Source organism: Panthera onca, chromosome A2 (genome assembly GCF_046562875.1).
Source record: "Panthera onca isolate mPanOnc1 chromosome A2, mPanOnc1 haplotype 2, whole genome shotgun sequence".
Lineage (NCBI taxonomy): Eukaryota > Metazoa > Chordata > Mammalia > Carnivora > Felidae > Panthera > Panthera onca.
The window spans coordinates 146,735,452-146,759,401 of NC_138340.1; the positions used below are offsets into that span (position 1 = coordinate 146,735,452).

General features: G+C 39.9%; 1 protein-coding gene across 23 annotated transcripts in view; it reads right to left on the reverse strand.

Moving 5' to 3' along the window:
- Nucleotides 1-23,950, reverse strand: part of LOC132679532 (uncharacterized) — a 222,147-nt gene that overhangs the window by 160,092 nt on the left and 38,105 nt on the right. For 22 of the 23 annotated variants that reach the window (XR_013552682.2, XR_013552688.2, XR_013552685.2 and 19 more), the window contains one exon: nucleotides 11,319-11,452. The gene's annotated coding sequence lies outside the window, so the exon portion shown is untranslated. Of the gene's footprint in view, nucleotides 1-11,318; nucleotides 11,453-19,511; nucleotides 19,685-23,950 lie in introns of all 23 variants that reach the window. The other variant, XR_013552695.2, reaches the window with a different exon arrangement.

Here is a 23,950-nt window from a genome sequence, read left to right on the forward strand (position 1 = left end):
TGAAATATTCACAGAGCTGAGATAAAACTGAATATTAACCTAAATTTACTGGAATAATTCCACAATTGCCAAATCCACTTTTTTTGTTTGGCTTTGATCTTGGTCTCAAATTTTTAAATTTCACTGTATAATATAATTACTTCCATGTCCCTAGGGTTCACCCACAGAACAATGTTTTTCCTTGTCCACACCCAACCTTCTGAGCTATGTATGACAGGAAAACATCACATAAAAGAATTCAGAAGCATGAACAAAGAAAAAAAAGTATGGAGGGAGAAAGGCAGGATGAAAACATTCAAATCTTTCTGATTTGCCAATTTAAGGCAAACAAACAGATGTTGTACATGTCGAAGGCATAGAGCATAAACAATCCAATTTATCTTTAACCAATATTCATTGTTCAGGACCACTACTGAGAAACTAAACTTTGGGTTCTGTATTTGTTTGATCCAAAAGATTTATAGATACAGTAACAAAGAAGGAAGAAAACAAAATAAATCAAAATTCTCGGAGGATACAAGCAAAGAAGAAGGGTTGTTGACTGGGAATGGAAATCTGTAATGATGTATGTCAGCAAAAGCCTTCGTATCTTAAAATTCAATCCCTTCCTTTTCATCACTGTGTTTTGAGTACCTCCTTCCCGTGACACTGTCAAAACAATCTTTTCCCTTCTCACTTTCCCAGCAATCCACTCATTTGGAACTTTGCAACCACATTTTAGAAAGGACTTCAGCGCTCAGCTCAGGTTAGCGACAACGCAGGCACTCCCTCTTGTGGTACAAAAGGGAACTGCCTGTGTACATGCACTTAAACTAAACCCAAGAAGTTATTTTTACGTCATTGGAGCAGGTATTTCATGGTCTTCATTTTATAGACAAGGGAACAGCCTGAGGTCCACCAACTTACTTCCCTCAAGGTATTTCAATCAAGAATACATTTAAAGCAAGATCTGACCACATATTACTAAAAGATAAATCTGAAGCCATAGATAGAACCTAATTTTAACTTCTGTTTTGATGTAGTTGTAAAGCAACTGCTTACATAGCATCTTCGGTTTAATATATATATATTCGTGATTATTAAAAAAAAAGAAAAGTAAATAATTGGCAAACGTTTTCATGAGAAAGTTATTTTCCAAATGATTCTTTGAAAATATTCTCAGAAAGTATAAAGTAGGGTATTATTTTATGAATCATGAATCTACTTGTTACCAAAGTGCTTTCAAAAGAAGGACAAGGCAGATATAAATAGAATTTCCAAAATAAATTGCCACCCTTGTTTACATGCTGAAGTCAATGGACCTGAATAAGAATTTATATTTTGTGCTAATGGCATGTCAAAAACTTTAAACCTGTTGATTTTCAAACATCTTTACTATGAATCTTTATCGTGAACCAGTATGATTAAAAGTACCTCCTTTACAAGGTTGTTTTAAAAGCTAAATGACCTGATGCACGTGAAAGGTTGAGCGGTCTTTTCTAAACTTTACCCATTTTCATCTTTTTTATAGGAAAGAAGTACAAAGAGTATACTTTACAAATGATAAAAATCCAGAGACGAGAGATCAGGGAGAAAAGAGTAACCAAAGGAACTCCTAAATTCTTAAATGTGATAGGTTTTCATGTGCCAGAATTTCTGCATTCTGTGACTGCCATTTTCAAGGGTGATTTTACCTGGGCACATGTGACAGACTCGACAGCCTATGTGATGCTGCACCAACACAGACCACCAAGACCATGTCAAGTTTTCACTCTTGTCCCTAATGCTCCATGGGTGTCCTGACAAAGCTGGACAAGGGGTCAGAGCATCATCTTTTAGGTTCAATCGAGTGTGTGCGAATAGTTGCACTCCTCTGATAAAACCTCCAAAGTGAATTCTTGTCTTCCCAAAACAACAAGCAAAACTAGTTTTGGGGGCCTTCTGTTCCCAGGTCAATGAATGATACCACCACTTGCTTAAGACGGCTGAGGCTGAGGCTGAACTTATCCTTGACTGCTTTCTTTCCTCCCTTAATCCTTCAAATTCTGCCAGTCACAACGTCAAAAATCACGCCCACTCACCGAATCTCTTCACCCTCTTCTCTCTTCTTTAAAGCCAATGCCACAGCTTTCAAGTCTCCAGCAAACTCCCCCCGTCCCCACCACCTGGATAACAGCCAAGTCCTATATACCCTTCAAAACTCAGCTCTCCACATGCCCTTCCCCAGAGCTTTCCCAGCCCCTCTCTGTACAGCCCCCGTACCCCTACTGAAGGCAGGTTAGAGATCAGCCCCTACCCCACCCCCATGCTTCCGTTATTTTTGCAGGTTTATCTCAACTTCAGAGTGCCTATAAATCTTTGTTGAATAAAGGATTTGTTTGGGGGGAAGGAAAAACGGGGAAAAGTAGAATTACTTTATTTGGGAAAATGAATTCACGACTTTCAGTCATTTGGTTCAGTCAAACCAAATGACTCTGGTTGTTTTCAAAACAAATTACTCTAATTTGCATAGAATGAGGCAGAATGGTGGGCAAAATGTTCCAGGATTCTTGATTTTTCATCAAAATTAGGCAACTTTCTAATAGAAAGAGACTCACTTTTACCTAAAAAAAGCAAACTTCAATTTCCAATTTTATATATGAAGACATGGAGGTGAAGGCAGGCATGAAGTCACTAACCCCGGAGATCCTGACTCCTAGTCTGGTACAGAACATGGCCAGACCCAGCCAAAAAAGGGCTCTGGAAGGAATTCTCTTGGTTGCAGTTTCCCCATCCCCACACCCAAAGGATCTTATGCCCAGATTACCTGATATCTCCACAAACACGGGGCTGGAGACACGTGGATGGACACCCAACACCTAGAAAGGTGTGCCTTTCTCTATCTAAAACCTGCAAAGGTGGGGCTCCTGGGGGCTCAGTCGGTTGAGCATCCAACTCTTGATACCAACTCAGGTCAGGATGTCACAGTCGTGACATCCAGGCCCTCACTGGGCTCCATACTGGGTGTGGAGGCTGCTCCCTCTCCCGCTGCCCTTCCCACGTGCATGCGCTCGCTCTTTCTCAAAATCAATAAACATTAAAAAAGTTTAAATGCAAAAGTATTACTCCATCATCAAATTCCTTCCTGATAACCTACCCTCCACATGTTGGAACTGCTTTACACGAACAGAATATTAATCTAAGAAGCCACCATTTCTTCCAGCGGCGTGGGGGGGGGGGGGTGGGGGGTGGGTAACAATTATTAAACATAAAATCAGTGTTCATGTGCAAGGGAAAAACAGTGGTTACTAGCCACTAAATTCCATGAAAGACAACTAATGATGATTTCTGTTTTGCAATTAGAATCCCAAAAAGTACTTGGCATAGAACATCAGTTTAATTGGTCTCACCAAAGTATGCCAAAGCAATAGATAACAATGAAATCAGCAATCTAGTCCAGTTTCTTGAATGGCCATCTTAAAGAGAATTTAAAATGTTGAGTGGTTAATCACCTTTTAATGGCTTTATTAAGGTATAATCTACAGGCCACGGCAGTCATCCATTTTAAGGGTACAGTTAGACACGCTTTGTAAATTTATTCAACTGCAGCGCAACTATCACCAAGAATAGTCCCACTGACACAACAGTTCGCTTGTACCTGTTTATGGCTAGTCTCGGCTCCCACCTCTGGCCCCAGACAACCACGGATCTGACCCATGGCTTTGCCTTTTCTGAAATTTTCATATGAATGGTATCATACAATACACAGTTCTCGGTTTCTGATTTCATTCAGCTGCCACAATGTTTTTGAGGTTTATCCGTGTTGTAGCATCTATCAGTAGTATGAACTAGTGTTTCCTTCTTTTTCGTGGCTAAATAATACTCCACTGTATGACCATTTTCCTCATCTATTCACCAGTTGACAAACTGGATTGTTTTTAGTTTTTATCTATCGCAAATAATGCTGCTATGAACATCTACTTGGTTTTTGAATGGGCACAATTTTTATAACCTAATTGGGGTAGGACTCATATATAATAAATTGCACGTTTAAAATATGCAATTTGACGAGCTTTTACATATGTGCACACCCATGAAACTATCATGCATAATCAAGATAATGAATCTATAATCACCCCAATGCTTCACTGTACCCCTCCCTTGAGAATTCGTTTCTCCCTCCTCCCCTAAGCCATCCTCAGGCAACCAATGATCTGCTCTGTCACAATCAGTTAGTTTGTATTTTGTATAATTTCACCTAAATGGAATCAGACTGTATTGGTACTCTGGGGCGGGGCGGGGGGGGGGGGGCGTGCCAGCTTTTTTCATGCAGTATAATCACTTTGAGATTCATACATGCTGTTGTATATATCAGCAGTCCATTGCTTTCCTTTACTGTGTAACAATTTACTTATCCACCCATCTGCTGATGGGCATTTACACAATTTCTAGTTTTTGACAACCATAGATAAAGCTGTTATGAACACTGTATATGAGTTTTTGTCTAGATATATGCTGTTACTTCTCCTGATGGCCTACCTAGGGATGGAATTGCTGGGTCATATGTTAAATGTATGCTGAACTTTTTAACAAACGTTTTCCAACAATGGCTGTACCATTTTATATTCCCACTACCAATGTGTGAGTATTCTGGGGTTTTTTTGTGTTTGTTTGTTTTTACATCCTTGCCAACACATGGACTGTCAGTCTTTTTTAATTTTAGCCAGTAGAGTGGGTGCACAGCAGTATCTTACGGCTTGAATTTGCGTTTCCCTAATGATTAATGATGTTGAAAATCTTTTCACGTGTGCATTTACGTACCATTCATGTACCTTCTTTGGTAAAATGTCTATCCAAATCTTTTGCACATTTTTAAATTAGGTACTCTCTTATGGATTGAGTTTTAAGAGAGCTCTTCATATATTTTCAAGACACAAATCCTTTATCAGATTATCTGTTTTATAAATATTTTCTCCCAATATGTGGCCTGACTTTTCATTTTCTTAACAGTGGTGTCTTCTGAAAAGCAAACTGCAACTTTGATGAAGTCCAGTTTATCATTTTTTCTTTTATATACCTCATGCTTTTTATATCTTATTTGCTAAGTCTCTGTCTAACTCAAGACAAGAAAACCTCCTGCTATGTTTTCTTCTTTATATTTCCTATGATCCATTTCAAGTTTATTTTTGTGTGTGTTGTAAAGTAAAAATCAAGCACATTTTAGTTTACATGGGTATCCAATTGTGGCAGTACTGTTTCCTGAGAAGACTATGGTGTCCCTACTGAATTACATCAGTACCTCTGTTGAAACGTAGTGGACCACATAGGAAATACAACTATTTCTAGACATTCTGTTCCACTGATCTATATGTCTATCCCTATGCATATACCACAGTCTTTGCTACTGTAGCTTTATGGTAGGTTGTGAAACCAGGTACTACACATCCCCCAACCTACTTCTTTTTTAAAGTCACTTTGATTATTCTAGATTCTCTGCATTTCCATACGAATTTTAGACTCTGTTTTCTCTATAGATACTTCTCTAAAAATCCTTTCTGAGATTTTGACAACATTGTTGAACCTATAGATTAATTTGGGGGAAACTGCCACATTAACTATATTAAGCCTTCCAACCTATAACCATGGCAATATATTCCTCCCTATTTGGGTATACTTACTACCTTTGATTAAACTTCTCTCATTGAATTCATTTATATGTATTTTGGTCTTTTTGATGCTATTATGAATGGATTTCTCTATTCTTGACATTTCATTTAAATGGAGCTATCTTCTTTCACTTAGTATGATGTTTTTAAGGTTTACCCACATTATATATATAGCCTGTGTCAGTACACCATTCCTTTTTACTGCCTAATAGTATTCCACTATATGAATACACCACGTTTTAGTCATCCACTTACCAGCTGACAGACCTCAGTTTTCCAAGGGGTGGCGCTCCTCTTAGAAATTTGCTTGCACTTCTACGGTAGAATCTGCCTCTTCCATGAATGTGGCCCCTGTTGTCTTAGTTTTTTGTTTTGCTTTGTTTTGAAGTAATCTCTACGCCCAACGTGGGGCTCGAACTCACAACCCTGAGATCAAGAGTCGCACGCTCCACCGACTGAGCCAGCCAGGCACCCCTAATTACTTTTGAAATTCGTATTTCTGTTCTGTTCTGTGGCCTGGTTCCCTCCAGGCTACCTCTGTGTCTTCATAGTGTCCTGGTCAGCCACAGGCCACGGTGATTTGGGGAGAGGCTGTGCCCAAATACATTGTACCTGTAAGGCTTCCCCCCTCTACTGAGGAAGCTATATGTAGGTTGAAAAAGCATTTGAAGTTGTCTCCAGCTCTCAAGGAACTCCCTGACTTTCGCTTTTTTGCTGGGCTGTCTTGAGTCTCTATCCCCTAAGGCATGCAAAGTTTAGCCCTCAGCCAAGACTGCGCGGAGAGCTGATGTCAGCCCTTCAATGGCTCTCTCCTTTCAGGGATCTCCCCGTTAAATTTCTGGCCGGTGGCCCCAACCCAAGCCTGCAAAACTGAGGTAGCAAAGCTGTGGGTTCTCCCTGTCCATTATGAACGGAGTGTGCCACTTTTAACCAGCAAAGCTGTGGGTTTTTACCGCCAACCCCACCAAACTGCATCTATCACTTCTGGTAAGAAGTACCCGCTGGTAAAACTGCAGTTCTCACCAAGTGAGATAAGAGGCGGGGGAGGGGCCCCGGCAAGAAAGGCCACAGAACTCCCACTCGTCTTACCCGACGTTCCAGTGTGATCATTGTCTGCCTTTCCAGTCTCTCTCCAGTGCCAGAAATTACTGCTTTTGTCAATCTTGTCCAATTTTATACTTGTTTTATTAAGAAAGAACCACCCGATCTCTTTACATCATCATTAATGGGAGTGACCTTGGCTATCTATCCATTTTTAATCTCTCAACCTCCCAGAACGTAAACCTCTTAAAAATATAGTATGACTATAATTCCACTCGGAGTATCAAATGCAGAACTGCTTTCCGAGTCTGACATAAAATTTATCATCATAGCCTGCGTCGTTTTCCATTTAAGAGCCCTGCCACACAGTGCCAGCAAACTAACGTTGTATTAAAAGTACTAGAACAGTCAGTTGTTCAGTAATTTTGAGTTCCTAGGGGATTAATTGATTGACTGCTTGGATCTCAGCCATGACTCTTAACCACAAAACTCTGATGGGCCCAAAGACGACGGATTTTGTGGTGTTATTAACAATGCCTGACAGGGGCAAAAAGCAAACTCTTGCAGGCTCCACTATTATTGTTATAAGTCGTCTCAATCCACATTTTGTTAACACATTTTCTCCCCAGTTATTCAGAAAACCCTCAAGCCTAACTTGCCTTTAGCACTGTGACTCGTGTGTATAGAATGCTTTGTAGCTGACACACGAAAACCTCATGCAGGAGGTGGAGCAAATCTTATCCTCATTTTATACCTGTTGGAAGTGAAATACACAGGGATTAAGTATTCCACGTGGCAGGTGGATCAGATCTAAGATCCAGTTATTCTGGCGACATTTTGTCTTGTGACCTTGGGCATGTCTTTGCAGCCATCTCTTCCAACATTTTGGTACCTTCTTTAAAGGCAAGGAAAACAGATTACCCCCCCCCCCCCAACCAAGCAATAGCCTTCTCAACACTTTCAGTTGAGAATAGGCTCAGCATTTATTTCCTTAAAAATTTTAATTATAGCTATGAGAATACAGACCCTGAGCAAGAAGAAATGAAGTCAAATTTGTAACAATTATAAAAGCAACCTTTAACACAATGCCAACCTCTACACGCTCTCTCTCACTCTCTCTCTCTCTCTCTCTACCAAACACTGTTCTATGAAATCCTTCTGGGAGGGAAACAGTAACCCTACCCATACACACATACACAAGGTGGTGGTCTTAAATGCCACAAATCTGGTGGAGCATTTCCGAAGAGTACCTTGAAATCTCTCCTAATGCACACATTGGGAGAAATGAGGTAATTTATTTCATCTACAAAACCAAAACCCTGACTCCCTTTTGCCTCCACAGTTCCTCAGAAAAGGGTCTACACTCACCCTCTTCCAGACATTTCCTCCAGGCTCTCCCTCAAATCTGTTTCCCTCTGACTTCACTAAAACCTCCTCCTCTTGCCAAGGTCACTAACAACCTCCTCGTTGCTAAAGTCAAGGATCGATTTTCAGCTCGAGTCTTACCTAACCCATCAGGAGCATTTGACAATGCTGGTTATTCTTGCTTCCCGAGACACTTTCTCCCCTTGGTGACTTGAATATCCCAATGTTTACCTTCCCACCTCTTCCTCATGCTTCTTGTTCAGACTCCCGAGCTCTGATTGTTGCCGTGGTCCTTTGTTTGGGTCCTAGACCTCTCTGTTTCCTTTTTTTTTTTTAACTAATGGAACAGCAGTACAAAGATCTGGCTTCTAGTCCTGGCTCTGCTGCTACACAGGCATGTGACCTTGTGCAAGTCCCTTAATTCCCCTGAAACTCACTTTATTAATTTCTAGGGTAGAGGAGGCAGGCTGAGAGGTCTCCAAGGTAAATTCCAGTCCTAAGACTCAACGGCCATATTTAAAAAGTACTAATTTCCAAAGAACTGACTTGATTATTACATAACATTTCTCAAAATTATAATGTTTCCCCTTATTAGATCTGACTTATTTTACTGCTTTTTATTCTTATCAAACTTAAACATGTATGTAGTTTATAGAGTCAAATACTCATCAAGGGCTTATGAAAAACGGCAGCCCACCATCCTCACATCTGTCCCTCTTCGGAGGCACTTGTAAAGAAACTTTTGAACTTACAGAAAAGTTGGAAGTACTCGGGGAGTCATGTCTGAATACCTACTAAAGGCCTACTGCTGACATTTCGCCATGCTTCCTCCACCTTTTTCTGTAATTCCTTTCTGCCAGACCATCCGAAAGGGGAAAACAGACGTAGGACATTTCACTCCTAAATACCTAAGTATGCATCTTCCAGAAATAAGAACACCTCCTATGTAACTCCAGCATCATTGCCACACCTGAGAAAACTAATTCAGTAACATCGTCCGATGGGCATCTTTGAGTGTGGATGATGCTACGGAATTACGGTCTGTTTCCTCTCCTCTTTTCCATCTGTGCTCACCGCCTCGGTGGCTTCAACTCTTCTTTGGGCTTTAAGTAATGATAATTGCTTATGATTTCCTATTTGCCTCTTCAGCCCCGACCTCTCATTGAACTCCAGGCTCTGCTTACCTGACCTCTCCACTTAGATGTCTACAGAGGCTTCCCAGAGTTAATGTGTTGCAAACTAAGCACCCCCTCCCCATCAATCTGTTCCTCCCAATCTCAACCAAAGGCAACTCCACTCCATTCCTCAGCTGTTAAGGTGGAACAGCTTGACATATCTCTTTCTCTCTCTTTCCACATCCAAGTCCACAGTAATGGGTAATTAGTTAATTCCACCACTTCTCGTCACTTTCCTCGTTTATGGGCTCAGGCACCACCATCTCTCGCCTGGGTCACTGAGGTAGCCCTGAACCGGGGCTCTCTGCTTCCACTCTTGCGAACGCTCCCACCCTCACCCCCGAGCATTTTGTCAAAACAGCTTCCACAGAAAGATCCTGCCACTTCTCATCTCGAAACCCACCGACTGCTTTCCACCTTACTCGAAGCCAAAATCCTTGCAAGTGCTCGCCTGACGTGCCCACGCACTCCCCTTCATCTCCTCCTCACTCTCTCCAAGCCATCACCACGCCTCCTTCCCCCATGCCAACAAACAGGAGAGCTCCTGCCACGACGTCTTTGTGTTGCTATTCCTTCTGCCTGCAACGCTCTGCCCCAAATATCCGGAGGGTCTTTCTCTCACCTTCCTCAACTCTTTGCTCGAACATCACCCGTGCAGTGAGGCTTTCCTTGAAAGCACTTATGGCTCTCTAACAGATTATGTATTTTTTTCTTACTTACCTTAGTCTGTTTTTAGTCTCTATGAGAAAGTTAACTCCATGAAGGCAGGAAGTTTTATTTTGTTCCTGACTGTATCACCAGTGCCTAGACTACTGTCTGGCACATGTAAGCACTAATAAATATCTGATAAATCAAAGAATCCTATTCTAAAAAGAATACAGATTTATATTCATTTATCCAGGCACACACCAGAAGGTTCAAGCCTAAAGAATACCGCATAATGGATAACTAAGAATTGTTAATCATATACGATGACGGGCTAACTCTGCCCTTTGGAAATATAACGTAATCCACAAGTAATTTAGAATTGTCTAGCAATCAGTCACATAGAAAAGTAAAAGAAAACATTAAGTGGCTTACTTAACCCAACAGATCTAAACAACTATTATTCCAACATGTGGTTCATACAAAATTATTAATAAAATATTTCACAGCCTTTTTTTCAGACTAAGTCTTTGCAGTGTGGTGTGTCTTTTATGCATAACACATCTCCACTGGGGCTAGCCACATTTTAAATGTCAGTAGCTACGTGTGGCCAGTGGCTACCATATGGGACAGCACAGATATAGACCTAATTTAAATAACCCCATTGAAGAGGGGAACATCTTGTATATTTATTAATTGTTTTGAACTTCACATTCCAAAACAAGACCATGGTACAACCTCATGGTTTCCTAGTTTTGTTAAAACAGTTTCAAATGATATAACAAGAGGAATAACAGCTTTCATTCTGAGAAATAATTTATATCAAGATTACTGGCCCAACTCTTTAAATTTCATTCAGAGGTTTTGATTAGAAAGCATGCATGCTCTTCTTTCTTAGTCTCCTCAATTAAAAACGAAAGTTAAATACAGAGAGATTCTATGTTCTTGTCTACATTAGCAGGAAAAAACATTATTATTTTCAAATAGAAAGAGCTATTAAAATTCTACTTCCACAAAACAAACCAGTATTTATTTCAAGTTAACCAAAATACATTCCATGTTAAAAGACAATTTCTGTAAGGATATAACTGCATTTTTAAAATTCATTAACAGTTAACAGTCTTACTAATAATTTTGCATTTCTTAATATGAAAGTAAAATAAAGCACTAAGGAGAATGCTTTTAAATTTTTAATATATGCATTTAGGTCTTCAATATGTTTCTTAAAAGGTAAAGTATTATGCACGGAAAATGTTTTCACTAACTTTTTTTTATCATTAGGGGATTAACTTCTGGAAACCCATTATTTATAAATATTCACTTATAGGAATTACAACAATTGCCATCATTATTCAACAACAAAATTTTAAAAACCCCATTAAAATGCATAATACTTTAAGCCTTTAAAGTTACAAAATTTTATTTTTTTTAAAGCAGTTAAACACAATACACAGCAGTATCTACTTACTCAGATGTCGATCATCTGAGGGGGTTATCGATCATCTCCCCTGAACTGGCAGGTTTGAGCTGAGATCATCCGTGAGTCAGAGAAACTCCAGAAGGTAAAATATCTTCTAACCTTCAAAGGCATTAATAAAATGCCTGTGTGAGGAAAATAAAAAATGGAGTTACAACCAAGAGAGAATCTCGCGAGTGTCTTGTCTAGATAGAAAATAACTTGCTTCTTTTCTTTCTTTTCTCTTTAAGTGAGGGCTCAGAACACGTTAATTCATGGCCCTGGAATTCTGGGTGAGCAGAGAGAGCAATACTTTGCATTCTAACCACCCTCTGTTTTAAGAACTCTCTCTGGGGAGAAGCCTAACTCAGTTTAATAATGCATGCATCCTGGTCACCCTTTTACCGGCCCGACCCTTCAACCAGTAGATCCTCATTCTATAATCATGGTGCAAAATTAAGACACTTCTGAGAGTGAAAAGAGGAACTTTGGAAATATTTATTTATTAACTAATAAATGGTCTTTATTATATTGGTTTATATTCTGAAAAAATAAAAATAATTTACATCCACTACATTAAAGCAAAAAAATTAAAGGCTTATTTACATTACATGAACGCTGAAAATACCACAGGCAGATTAATTATTCTTGGTACATATGCATGTACTTCAATCTGTTTACTTAATAGAGTCTATCTCTCATACCGTGTCACTGGTACTGTTGCTAAGAAAAAAGGCTGACATGGTATTATTTTTCAATCGTTCACCGTTGCCAAAGTCTTTTTCAAAGTTTCATTTTATGTTAAATAATCTGAAATCACTGACATTGTCTGACTCTTCTGTGTTGATATTATTTTTAACAAGAAATGCTCTCTTCACAGCTGCTAATTCTGCTCAAAGAAAATTCTGCCAGAGGATATTCTCAATTCTGTACGTTTCACACCAAAACTGTTTAGTATTTAGGTCTAAAGATTTTCACAGATACTATCTTTTGGCCTAAACTGGTATCCCTTCTTGCACTCTTACCCCCTCCAGTCCATTCACCTTGACACACAGCCCCACAGGGGGTTTTCTTGCCCAATGCAAACCTCATCGTGTCACTTCCCGACTTAAAACTTTTCAATGGCTCCCACTGCTCCTTGGATATAATCCAAAACCTTAACAGGGAGACCTGGTCCTTTCCAACCTCTCAAATCCTCAAAGGCAGCAGGCCTTCCCTGCCCCAGGGCCTCTGCCTGCTCTGTTCTTTTGGCTCAGAATGCTTTTCTCGGTTGTGGCCACGCTTCACGTCGCAGAGTCTCCTAATGCCCCCGACCTAAGTTACCCCATGGTATTCTCTCCCAAAAAGGACTCGTGCTTTTCCTACAGAGTGTTCATCAAAATCTGTATTGACTTATTTGTGTGCTTTTGGAAAGCCTATCTCCACCAGACAGTAAAATCTTCAGGAGTGTGTAGAGATCACTCCTGTTTGATTCACCCCTTCATCTTCAGTCTTTACCCAGCACCTGGCGCGGTCCTTGCCACCTTGTGAACCTTCACTAAGTATCTGGTGAACGAACGAACAAAAGACTGAGAAGGAGAAAGTAAGGAGACAAAGGACATTCTGGTTAGCTGAGTCAAGTTGTTATCTATGGCCAAAACACCTCACAATCCTAAATCCAACTGTATCATCAATGGTCCCCTCTACAAGGGATGACTCCCTTCAACATATAAACAGTCTGTACTTTCTTCCAACCCGAAGGAAAGGGAGACAGAAAAAGACCTCTCTCTTGACCCCACATTCCAATGAATAAACTCCCATTTCTCCAATCCAGTTTTATAGGAATACTCAAAAGAGCTGACTATATCTGCGGTCTCCAATTCTTTCCTCCCATCCTCACTTGAACCCATTCTAATCAGGCCTTTGTCCCCACTGCTGACCTAAAACTGCTCTTGTTAAAGCCACCAATGACTTCCATCTTGAACTATGTGAGGTCTGGGTATCTATCCAACCCTCTAACTATCCAACCATCTTGAACTAGCCAGGCACCGAGACAGGCATTTAAAAATGAATTATCCAGGGATGCCTGGGTGGCTCAGTCGGTTAAGCGTCCAACTTCAGCTCAGGTCATGATCTCACAGTCTGTGAGTTCGAGCCCCACACCGGACTCTGTGCTGACAGCTCAGAGTCTGGAGCCTGTTTCAGATTCTGTGTCTCCCTCTCTCTCTGCTCTTCCCCCCGCTCATGCTCGCTCTCCTTCAAAAATAAACATTAAAAAATTTTTAAAAATAAAATAAAAATGAATTATCCATTTAAACTGTTCATCACAGCCACTCTATGAGGCAGGAAGTATTGTTATCTCCAGAGAGAGGTTAACTGAATTCATTTAAGGCTACTCAGGTCAGAAAAAAAAAAAAAAAAAAAAGGCAGTAGAGACCATTTTTTTTACATCTACTAGTCAATTCTCAGCTTAATGGACCATCACCCCATGCCAAATCCCAGACGATCCACCCCACTGAGAATAATGCTCCTACAGGATTCCCCATCTCAGTAAATGATAATTCCATCTTCCAAGTCATCCCAGACTCTTCCCTTTCCCTCACACCACATACCCAATCCATCAGCAAATCCTGTTGGCTCAATCCTAAAAATATATCTGCATTCTAACTATTTCTCCCTATATCCACCACCACAAGTGCTCTCTGAGCCTCCTTCACCTCCATCTGGATTACAGCAATAGCCTCCCAGCGGATTCTTCCCTTGCCTCGTGGCAGTTTTCAAAACAAAAGGCCAGAGTCCCACTGATTTTAAAAATCCAGATAACATTTTCTGCTCAAAACCCACCAAATGCTTCCCTTCCCATTCACAGTAGAAGTCACCATAGTGGTCTACAAGGTCCTTAACTGGCCCCAGAAAACCTCTTGCTTCATCGCTACCAGTCTCTCCCTCATTCACCCCTGTCTTATCCTACAGCCTTCTCTGCTACTCCTCAAGGATGTGAACACACTGGTGCCAGGGTTTCTGCAGTAGACTGCTGTTCCCTCTCACCAGAATGTGCTTCTTCACAGACGTTCGCATGATACTGTCCATCACCTACTATAGACCCTTAATCCAAGTATCAACCTGTCAGGGAGGCCTTCTCTGGCCACTCTATTTCATGCAACACACCTCATCACCACCACCACAACTTCCTATCCACTTACCTTGATTTACTTTTATTTGTTTATACCCATTCATTCATTTATTCATTCGTATCACTCCCGCTGGGTACCTCCCTCTCCTCTTTCTTTCACTTTCCCTTGTAGACTTTAAGCTTCTTGAAGGAAGAAACTTTTGTTGGGTCCAATACTGTATCCCTCCAGTGGCAAGAAAATGCTTCGTCACCAATATATATTTACTGAATAAATAAATGGTTGAAAAATTAAGATTATGGGTAGGCAATCTACCTAAATCTCGAGACCTTACTGTTATTAACAGAAAGCTCTTGGAGAACACAGACCATGCAGTCACAATCAAAATTCCGCAGAGTAACTTGCACCGTATTAGTATCATTTCATCACTTATCATATTTTTCACTGAAATTTTAGTTTTCCCATATTATGAATGTTACTAACTTTAACAGCTAAGTGCAACATCTTAAAAGAAGACATCTGGATCTCAATTACCAATACCAAATTCCTTCAACTTGTACTGCAGCTATCCAACTGCATCCTCCTTTCGGGAGGCTTAAGTTTACCTGTTAACGCTTTGCCCGCGAGCGTTGTCTTGAAAGAGTTACTCTGGAGCTCCCGCTATTACGTTATTTGCTGCATTATCTGTAAGACCTTGTAGCTATGCGGAGGCCTAAACTGGATGATCGGAAGAACGGTGACTAAGAGTCTAGCTGTGGCTGCTTTCTTTCACAAGGTTCTTCCTTAAACTCCTCTGGTGTACCGACGAATTGCTGGAACACTTTCAGAGCCATTTCTCAGCCTGCAGCCAAATGATTTCGAGGTTCTTTTCATGAGTCTGCCTGCCTTCCTCCCACTGCCCGCACACATTTCCATCTCTAATCCCCAGACTCCAAGTCTAAGCCTAGTGTAGTTCTTAGTGGACGCTACATAAAGAATATTTTATCGATGCAGTACTTCTACGTGAACTCAATTTCACAGACAAAACTGGGGCAAGGTGGATTCTGATACTATTAGTCTACTTTTATACCCTGTTCAACCTTGTCTCATATTACCAAGGAATTCAAAACCATTTGCATTATTTCCTGAATGATCAAAACCGAAAATTTAATGAGAAACTATACACTTCCAATGTATGCTATTGCTGCTTTTCTTAAGTGTCAATGTAAAACAACACTGCTAAAATCTAGAATAGATCCTAACACGCCTATGTATAGGTACATACATCTAAATGTGTGTAGTAAATGCGTATAGTACATAGACAGGCGTAGACAGGTGTATATATCTATATGGACAGTATATTATATGCATATTATATACACATAGATGTATACATCTATATGAACAGTCTATTATATAGACACTATATAGTATACCATGATAACGATCTAGTATACAGTTTAGAAAAACTGCATATATGCGGCCATTATCAATAATATGAGAGAATGAAGAATATTTATTAAGTACCTACTGTATGCCAAGCATTTTATCCACATTATCACAAGTAATCCCTATGATAGCCTTGTATGGGAGGTATACAGCAGCAGACTTCAAAACCCCTCAAGATGCCTTCCTAAATCGCAGTACCACATCCTCTTACCTACCCAGGTGTGACTCAGTCTTAAGAAGCAGAAATTACTAGTTAAATTTGAGCAGGTAATAATTAACACCCATTTAAGACTGTTTTATCTGGCAAACACATAAAGATCAATCTCAAACCTACAGGACAGGCTATAATGTCTTAAAATTTTTTCAGTTAACTCACTCTGGAAGGCCCAAGGGATACAAGCATTCTTAAAAGAAACTGCACATTCTATAATGACCATACTGAAGGTTTTCATGATAAAGACAGATAGTTACTTGTACTTGACCCTCAAAGTATTTCAGGCAAAATTTGTTTCTTCCATGTCACATAAGTTGTGAAGTCTTAAATTACTTTCTGTCCTGGAAACATGTTAATGAGTGCAAGCTCCTTGGGGAAAAGACGACTCCACTTCTGTCCTTCATTCTGATGTGAACCAGACTTCTGAGTGGGCAGAAATACAGACCCAGATCTTAAAATGCCATGAAAAATGCTGTGTGCTTCCTTCAACGCTTAAAAGCTTCACATTAATCTACAAAATAAAATATCTCCAGTGTAGGTATTTGTTAGAGGGCTTAAGACAGACAAAATAAAATCAGCACCAGGGCTCCTGGGTGACTCAGCTGGTTGAGTGTCAGACTTCAGCTCAGGTCATGATCTCACAGTTTGTGAGTTCGAGCCCCACGTCAGGCTCTGTACTGACAGCTCAGAGCCTGAAAAGCCTGCTTCAGATTCTGTGTCTCCCTCTCATTCTGCCCCCACCCTGCTTGCTCTCTATCAAAAATAAATAATAAAGATTTAAAAAGTTAAAAAAAAAAATGAAATCAGTACCTCTACAAAGCCACACTGACAACACTTAATATTATAGAGAAATCTCTAACGGTCCTCCTGGCAATCATGATTTTCTAAGCTCCTTCCTTCAACAGAGTTTCAAAAGAACAGAGGTGCTAGATTCTGTGCTCTCAGAGCCCCTCTGCACCCCCAGCCCAGCGCCAGCGCACGCACCTCCTGAGCCACGGCTGCGTGGCCTCCTCAGCTCTGCTTTCTGGAACCTGATCCACGGGAACTGCACTCCTGGACCTTTTACGTAACTGTGGTTGAAGATATTTTTCACCAGGTTCTTTAAACAAGATTCACGTGATAAATTTCTGCTCGAGTTTAGTTCCAGGAAATGTTTGGTTTCTGCAGATGTTTGTAATGCTTCCGGTTGTCAGTACATGAAAATTATATAATTCTGTGTTTCTTTTTCTCACTTGAGCAAGTAGAAAACGTTAAAATCAAACAGATTGCCCAAATTTGCTCAACACTGACTGACACTTGGGAGTACTTAACCCTCAACTTCTTTTAGTTCAGGTTGGTTTTATTTTTTTAAAAGTTACCCTACCTTTTGGCCTAAAATGTGTATGGTGCAGTAAGTGTTTTCAGAAACAAGAAAAGCTGCAAAATGTAAAATGTAAAAGACGTACATAATGTTGACCTGCTTGTAAGTTCCAGACTAAGATGGAAAAACAAGAAAAACACAGGGATGTTTTTACAGTGAGAAGGTGTAAATGCCCAGAATAAATGCCCCAAAATAAATTCTCTGTTATCCAAACGACACAAAAGATTCCATAAAGAGACAAAACAGCACTCCACCTTCTTGGTTTAAACCCGGTTCACACCAGTTTGTGAACATCCAAATATGCTCTTGGTTAAAATTTCCCTAGCAATACTAAAAAGTCTGACATTTTTACAAATTACTGTAGTAAGAGAGATCTTCAAACATTACTCTGAAAATTAAAAATGTCTTAGAAGAACGAATTAAACTGGTTTTATGACAAGGATACATTCTAAGTCACTTCATTTGGAAAGCAGTCCAGATTACATGTCTGGATATGATAATCGTCATCAGCCCAGAATGGTTTTCAGCTCCTTCACTCCTTCTCAAAACTGATGTTCAGTGATAGGTGGCTCCTAATTTATTACTGTATTTATATTCTACCTCCTTTCACAACACATTTGAAACAGTCTATAAAAATGCAGACATTATAATAAAATCATAATTTATAAATATAAAAATTCAGACAAGAAAAAAATACCATGCAATTATATAGGCCTGAAAGTTATTTAAATTAAGCCGTAAATTTGGCCCCATACTGTCTGGTTGATAAAGCAAAACAGAAAAACGAATGAATTGCAAAATTCACACTGGCCATGATGGGATGTGGTCCAGAGGGACAGAATTTGTCTTAGTACGCAAAATCTGAGAAATATTTCTCTAGCATATTATCACATAAATAATACAGTGGGGTCTTCAATACTGGCCCTGATAGACATCCTGATTGGTTCATCCAGCAGTTTCTTATAGTATGTAACATACACAGCAAAAATATAAAGCTCTCTGATAATCTGGATATCTATTCAGATGATAAAAAATAAAACCTAAAAAGTATGTCCAACAGAGCTTTCTGTGATGTCTGAAAATGTTCTACATCTATACTGTCCAGTATGGTAGCCCACTTGGCACAGGTGGTTACTGCACCCTTGAAATGAGGCTAGGGCAACCAAGAAACTAAAATTTTAGTTACATTTAATTTTAATTTTAAGAGCCATATTTGAAAAGCAAGTATCTACCCACTGGACTGCACATTTCTGAAACATTAGTTATCAAACATTTTTCAGTAGCGGAACCATTCTGGGGTTGGCAAACACAGATGGAGTCGAACACGTAAGAAAATAAAGATGCTATCTTATATGTATTTATTTTTATAAGTTCAAATTTACAGTATGAATTTATAGGCAACGCGAATACGAGCTTTCTAATCGGTGAAAATTAAAAATGGAAGGTTGTAAGCGAGAGCTAATAAACGTAGATCGGCCCCAGTAAACACTTTCTGTATTTCGTTCGGATGCACTTTGCAGTGCCCACGTGGCACTCCTAACTGCACATTCTGAGCCACCCAATCAGCACAGGCCACACACAGAGCAGCCATCTACTCAGAAAGCCTAAGAAGAAAACACAGCATGCCAGCAGGGCAGTTTCACGTTATTTCTCTTCATGGGAGGAGTCTTCCCACGTGGCCAGCCCAGAACTCTGGATTCAGATGACAGCTCAGCGCAAGGAAATGAGAATCCCAGGGTGGGTGTAGAGTCACGCAGGCTTAGAAGTCTTACGTCACAAAGAGAAACCAGTATCTCACAAGATGGTCCCAATCGCAGCTTCTAGGGACCCCACAAAGGACATACCCATGTCTGAACAGTGCTCCCAGGGAAGCTCAAAACTCCTGCTTCTAACCAAGAACTTAAGAGTTCATGTATAGTTCCTCCCAGTCCAAATACATTTACCAAGTAAAGGTCACTTTTATCATAAGCAACGTTGCCTAGTAACATAGTTGACTTTCCATTTTTATCAGGATTCAGAGGAACTAAGTAGAAAGTTCATCCGAGGTCAGATATGTACTTACAAAACGAGAAATGGTTTTGTTAATTCTTTACCTTCATGATTTAAAACTATATATGGGCGCCTGGGTGGCTCAGTCGGTTGAGCGTCTGACTTCACCTCAGGTCATGATCTCATGGTGGGTGGGTTCAAGCCCAATGTCGGGCTTTGAGCTGACAGCGCAGAGCCTGCTTCAGATTCTCTGTCTCCCTTGCCCCTCCCCTGCTCTCTATCAAAAAGAAACATTAAAAAAAATTGTAAACTCTGTGTGTGTGTGTGTGTGTGTGTGTGTGTGTGTGTGTGTGTGTGTATAGGCACCTGGATGGCTTGGTTGGTTGGGCACCTGACTCTTGATTTCAGCTCAGGTCATGATCTCACAGTTCATGGGTTCAGGCCCACGTCAGGCTCTATGCTAGCAGTGTGGAGCCTGCTTGGGATTCTCTTTCTCCCCCATCTCTGCCCCTCCCCTGTTCACACTCTGTCATTCTCTCAAAATAATAAGTAAATAAACTTAAAAAAAGACTATATATGCATCCTAGCATATCAAAAATAGGAAAGAACATGATTAACTTCATCAAAATGCTACAGGAAAATCATACCTAATGATTAAATAATAGAAGTCTTTTCTTTAAAAGCCAGGAAATGAGACAGATGATGACAATCATTATTTCTATTCAATAATGTAGAGGTCCTAGTCAATGTAATAAAAAAAAATAGAGAGGCATGTGGCTGGCTCAGCCAGTAGAGCATGTGACTCTTGATCTCAGGATCATGAGTTCAAGCCCCACGTTAGGCACAGAGACTACTAAAATGGGGGAGGCAGGGCGCCTCGGTGGCTCAGCTGGTTAAGCGAATGACTCCTGATTTTGGCTCAGCTCATGTTCTCATGGTCGTGAGATTGAGCCCCGCGTGGGGCTCTACACTGAGCATGGACCTACTTGGGATTCTCTCTCTCCTTCTCTCAAAATAAATAAATAAACATTTTTTAAAATGGAAAAAATATAAATAAGATAAAAATTTATGTGAGTTGACAAAACTGTCCTTATCTCCCAAGTGTTAATTATTTACATAGATAATTATGAAGGAAAGCTATTAAAACTAATTTTAAAAAAGTTTATCAATGTTTCTGGAGAGAAGAATCAATATACAAAAGTTAATATAATTCCTACAAGCCAAAAAAGACCACTTTGTAATTTAAATAGGAAAAACTATCATTTAAAATGGTAACTACCAGGGCACCGGGGTAGCTCAGTCAGCTGAGCATCCAACTTTGGCTCAGGTCATGATCTCACAGGTCGTGAGATCTCACAGGTCGTGAGTTCGAGCCCCACATCAGGCTCTGTGCTGACAGTTCAGAGCTTGGAGCCTGCTTTGGATTCTGTGTCTCCCTCTCTTTCTCTGCACTTTTTCATTTGCACTCTATCTCTGCCTCTCCCTCTCAAAAATAAACATTAAAAAAATTTTTAATAAAATAAAATGGTAACTACTGCTATAAGCTTTCTAATAATCTAACAAAAAAACTTTAAGAGCTTTATGGAGAAAATTACAGAGTTGAGTAAACAGAGAAATATTTATGGGTGAAGATCTAATAAATATTCCTAAACTGAATTCAATAAAACTCTAATAAAACTTCCCACAGGGCTTTCATGGACCATGTTAAGTTGATCCTAAAATCCATAAGAAAAAAGAGCCAAGAAGAACAGCTTTGACAAATAATAATAAGAAAACAGGCAGGGAACTCGCCCTTCAAAATGTTAAGACTTACATAAAACTACGGTAAGTAAAATGGTACAGACAAATGAAAAGGCAACAGAGAACCCAGAAAAAAACCTCCCATATGTTTGGAAATCTGACATATAATAGCAGTGATACTGCAAATCAGTGGGGCAAGAATGGGTTATTGAACAGTGATGCTTGGACACAGGTCATCTGTAAGGAAATAAAACTAGATCCATGTTGCATACCACCGATAAACATGAAAATAAAACTGAAAACTTTTAGAAAAAAAACACCCGTGGGGTAATGCAAGATTTTAAAAATAAGATACAAAATGTTGGTAACTATTACTACGTTAAATTTTTTTTTAATTCTAAACAACAAAAGATTGTTTAAACAAAATGCAAATCCAAGCCATGGACTGGGAGAACGTAATGATAACCAACAAAGTGTTCATCTGCAGAAAACATAAAGGACTCTTAAAAACACAAAGCAAACACAAACAACTAAATTTTTTTAAAAATGGAACAAGGCACCTAGGTGGCTCAGTTGGGTGTCCGGCTCTTGATTTCATCTCAGGTCGTGGTCTCACGGTCGTGAGATTGAGCCCTGCTTAGGATTCTCTCTCTCCCTCGCTCTGTCCCTCGCAAACCTCTCTCTCAAAATACATAAATAATTTTTTTTTAATTTTTTTTAACGTTTATTAATTTTTGAGACAGAGAGAGACAGAGCACGAACAGGGGAGGGTCAGAGAGAGAGGGAGACACAGAATCTGAAACAGGCTCCAGGCTCTGAGCCGTCAGCACAGAGCCCGACGCGGGGCTCGAACTCACAGACCGCGAGATCGTGACCTGAGCCGAAGTTGGACGCTTAACCGACGGAGCCACCCAGGCGCCCCAATACATAAATAATTTTTTAAAAAATGGAAAAAAATTGTGAACAGCCAATTAACAGAAAAGAAAATCTAAATGGAAAATAAATATAAGGTGGGGTGCCTGGGTGGCTCAGCCGGTGAAGCATCTGACTTCGGCTCAGGTCTTGATCTCGGGAGCCTGTGACTTCAAGCCTCGCGTCGGGCTCTGTGCTGACAGCTCAGAGCCTGGAGCCTGCTTCAGATTCTGTCTCTGTGTCTCTGCCCCTCCCCTACTCGTGCTCGGTCTCTCTCACAAATATAAACAAAACATTAAAAAAAATTTTTTTAAGGAAAATAAATAGAAGACATCCAAACTCAGCACAGTGCAATGTAACACTACAGTAAGATACCATTTCACACCAGACTAGCAAAGTAGGACACAATAATGAAAGAAAAATTGAACTGATTCAACCACTTTGGAAAGCAACTGGCAAAGAATAAAGCAATCTGGCAAAAATAAAATGAAGCTGCCCATGCCCATAACCAAGAAATTCCCCTCCTGAATATGCACAGTAGAGACACTGGCACGTGTGCATCAGGAGGCATATAAGGAATGTGTGTTAGCACTGCTTGTAACAGCAAGATATTGGAAACAACTCAAACATGAATTAATGGGAGAATGGTAAGCATATGGTGATATCATCTTATTATGAAATACTGCATGTATGTAAAAGAATCCAAGACAGTCACATAATCAAACATGGGTAAATGTTCAAAAAAAACAAAAACAAAACAAAAAAAAAAAAAAAAAAAAAAAACCACATTAGCTTCCACAAAGCAAAAAAAAAAAAAAAAAAATCAACAGCATGAAAAGCAACCCACAGAATGGGAGAAAATACTGCATATATGTATCTGATAAGGGGTTATTATCCAAAATACATAAAGAACTTCCACACCCCAACAGCAAAATATCCAGTAACACTTGATTAAAAAACAGGCAAAGGACCTGAAGACATTCTTCCCCAAAGAAGACAGGTATATAAACAGATGCTCAACGTCCTTAATCATGAGGGAAATGTAAATCAAAACCACAATGAGGTACTACCTCACACCTGTCAGAATCGCTGTTAACAACAATAACAAAAACAGAACAGAACAAGTGCGGGCAAGTATGTGGAGAAAATGGAATCTTTGCGCACTGCCGGTGGAAACGTAACATGGTACAGCTTCTGTGGAAAACAGTATGTCGGTTCCTCAAAACATTATAAACAGAACTACCATCCGGCAATCTCCACCTCTGGATAGTTATTCAAAAAAAAATAAAAGGAGAATCTAGTAGAGATATCTGCACCCCCATGTCCGCTGCAGCTCTACCCGAGAGGTGGAATATCCACAATATCCAAGAGGTGGGAACAAACTAAACGTCCATCAGCGGGTGAATGGATAAAGAAAAGGCGGCATATACGTACAACGGAGTATTATTCGGCCATAAAAAGAAAGGAGTCCTGTCATATGTGACATGGACGAACCTTGAGGCCGTTCTGCTAAGTGAAACAAGCCAGTCACAGAAGGACAAATGCTGCATGATACCACTTGCATAAAAGTAGTCAAACTCACAGAAGCAGAAAGTAGACGGGTGGTTGCCATGGGGCGGGGGGAGGGAGAAAAGGGGAATTGCTGTTCACTGAGTACACAGTTTCAGTCACACAAGATAAAGAAGTTCCAGGGCCCCACTGCACAACATGGTGCTTCCAGCTAACAGTAAGGCACTGTGCACTTAGAAATCCGTCAAGACAGAAGAGCTCACATTATAGCATTTTTGTCACGGTAAAAGAAATGTTAGATGAAAAAAGTTGCAGACGGTGACAATATAATACTTAATAGTTTGAAATCCTATAAAATAGTGTTATATATATGCCACAGATA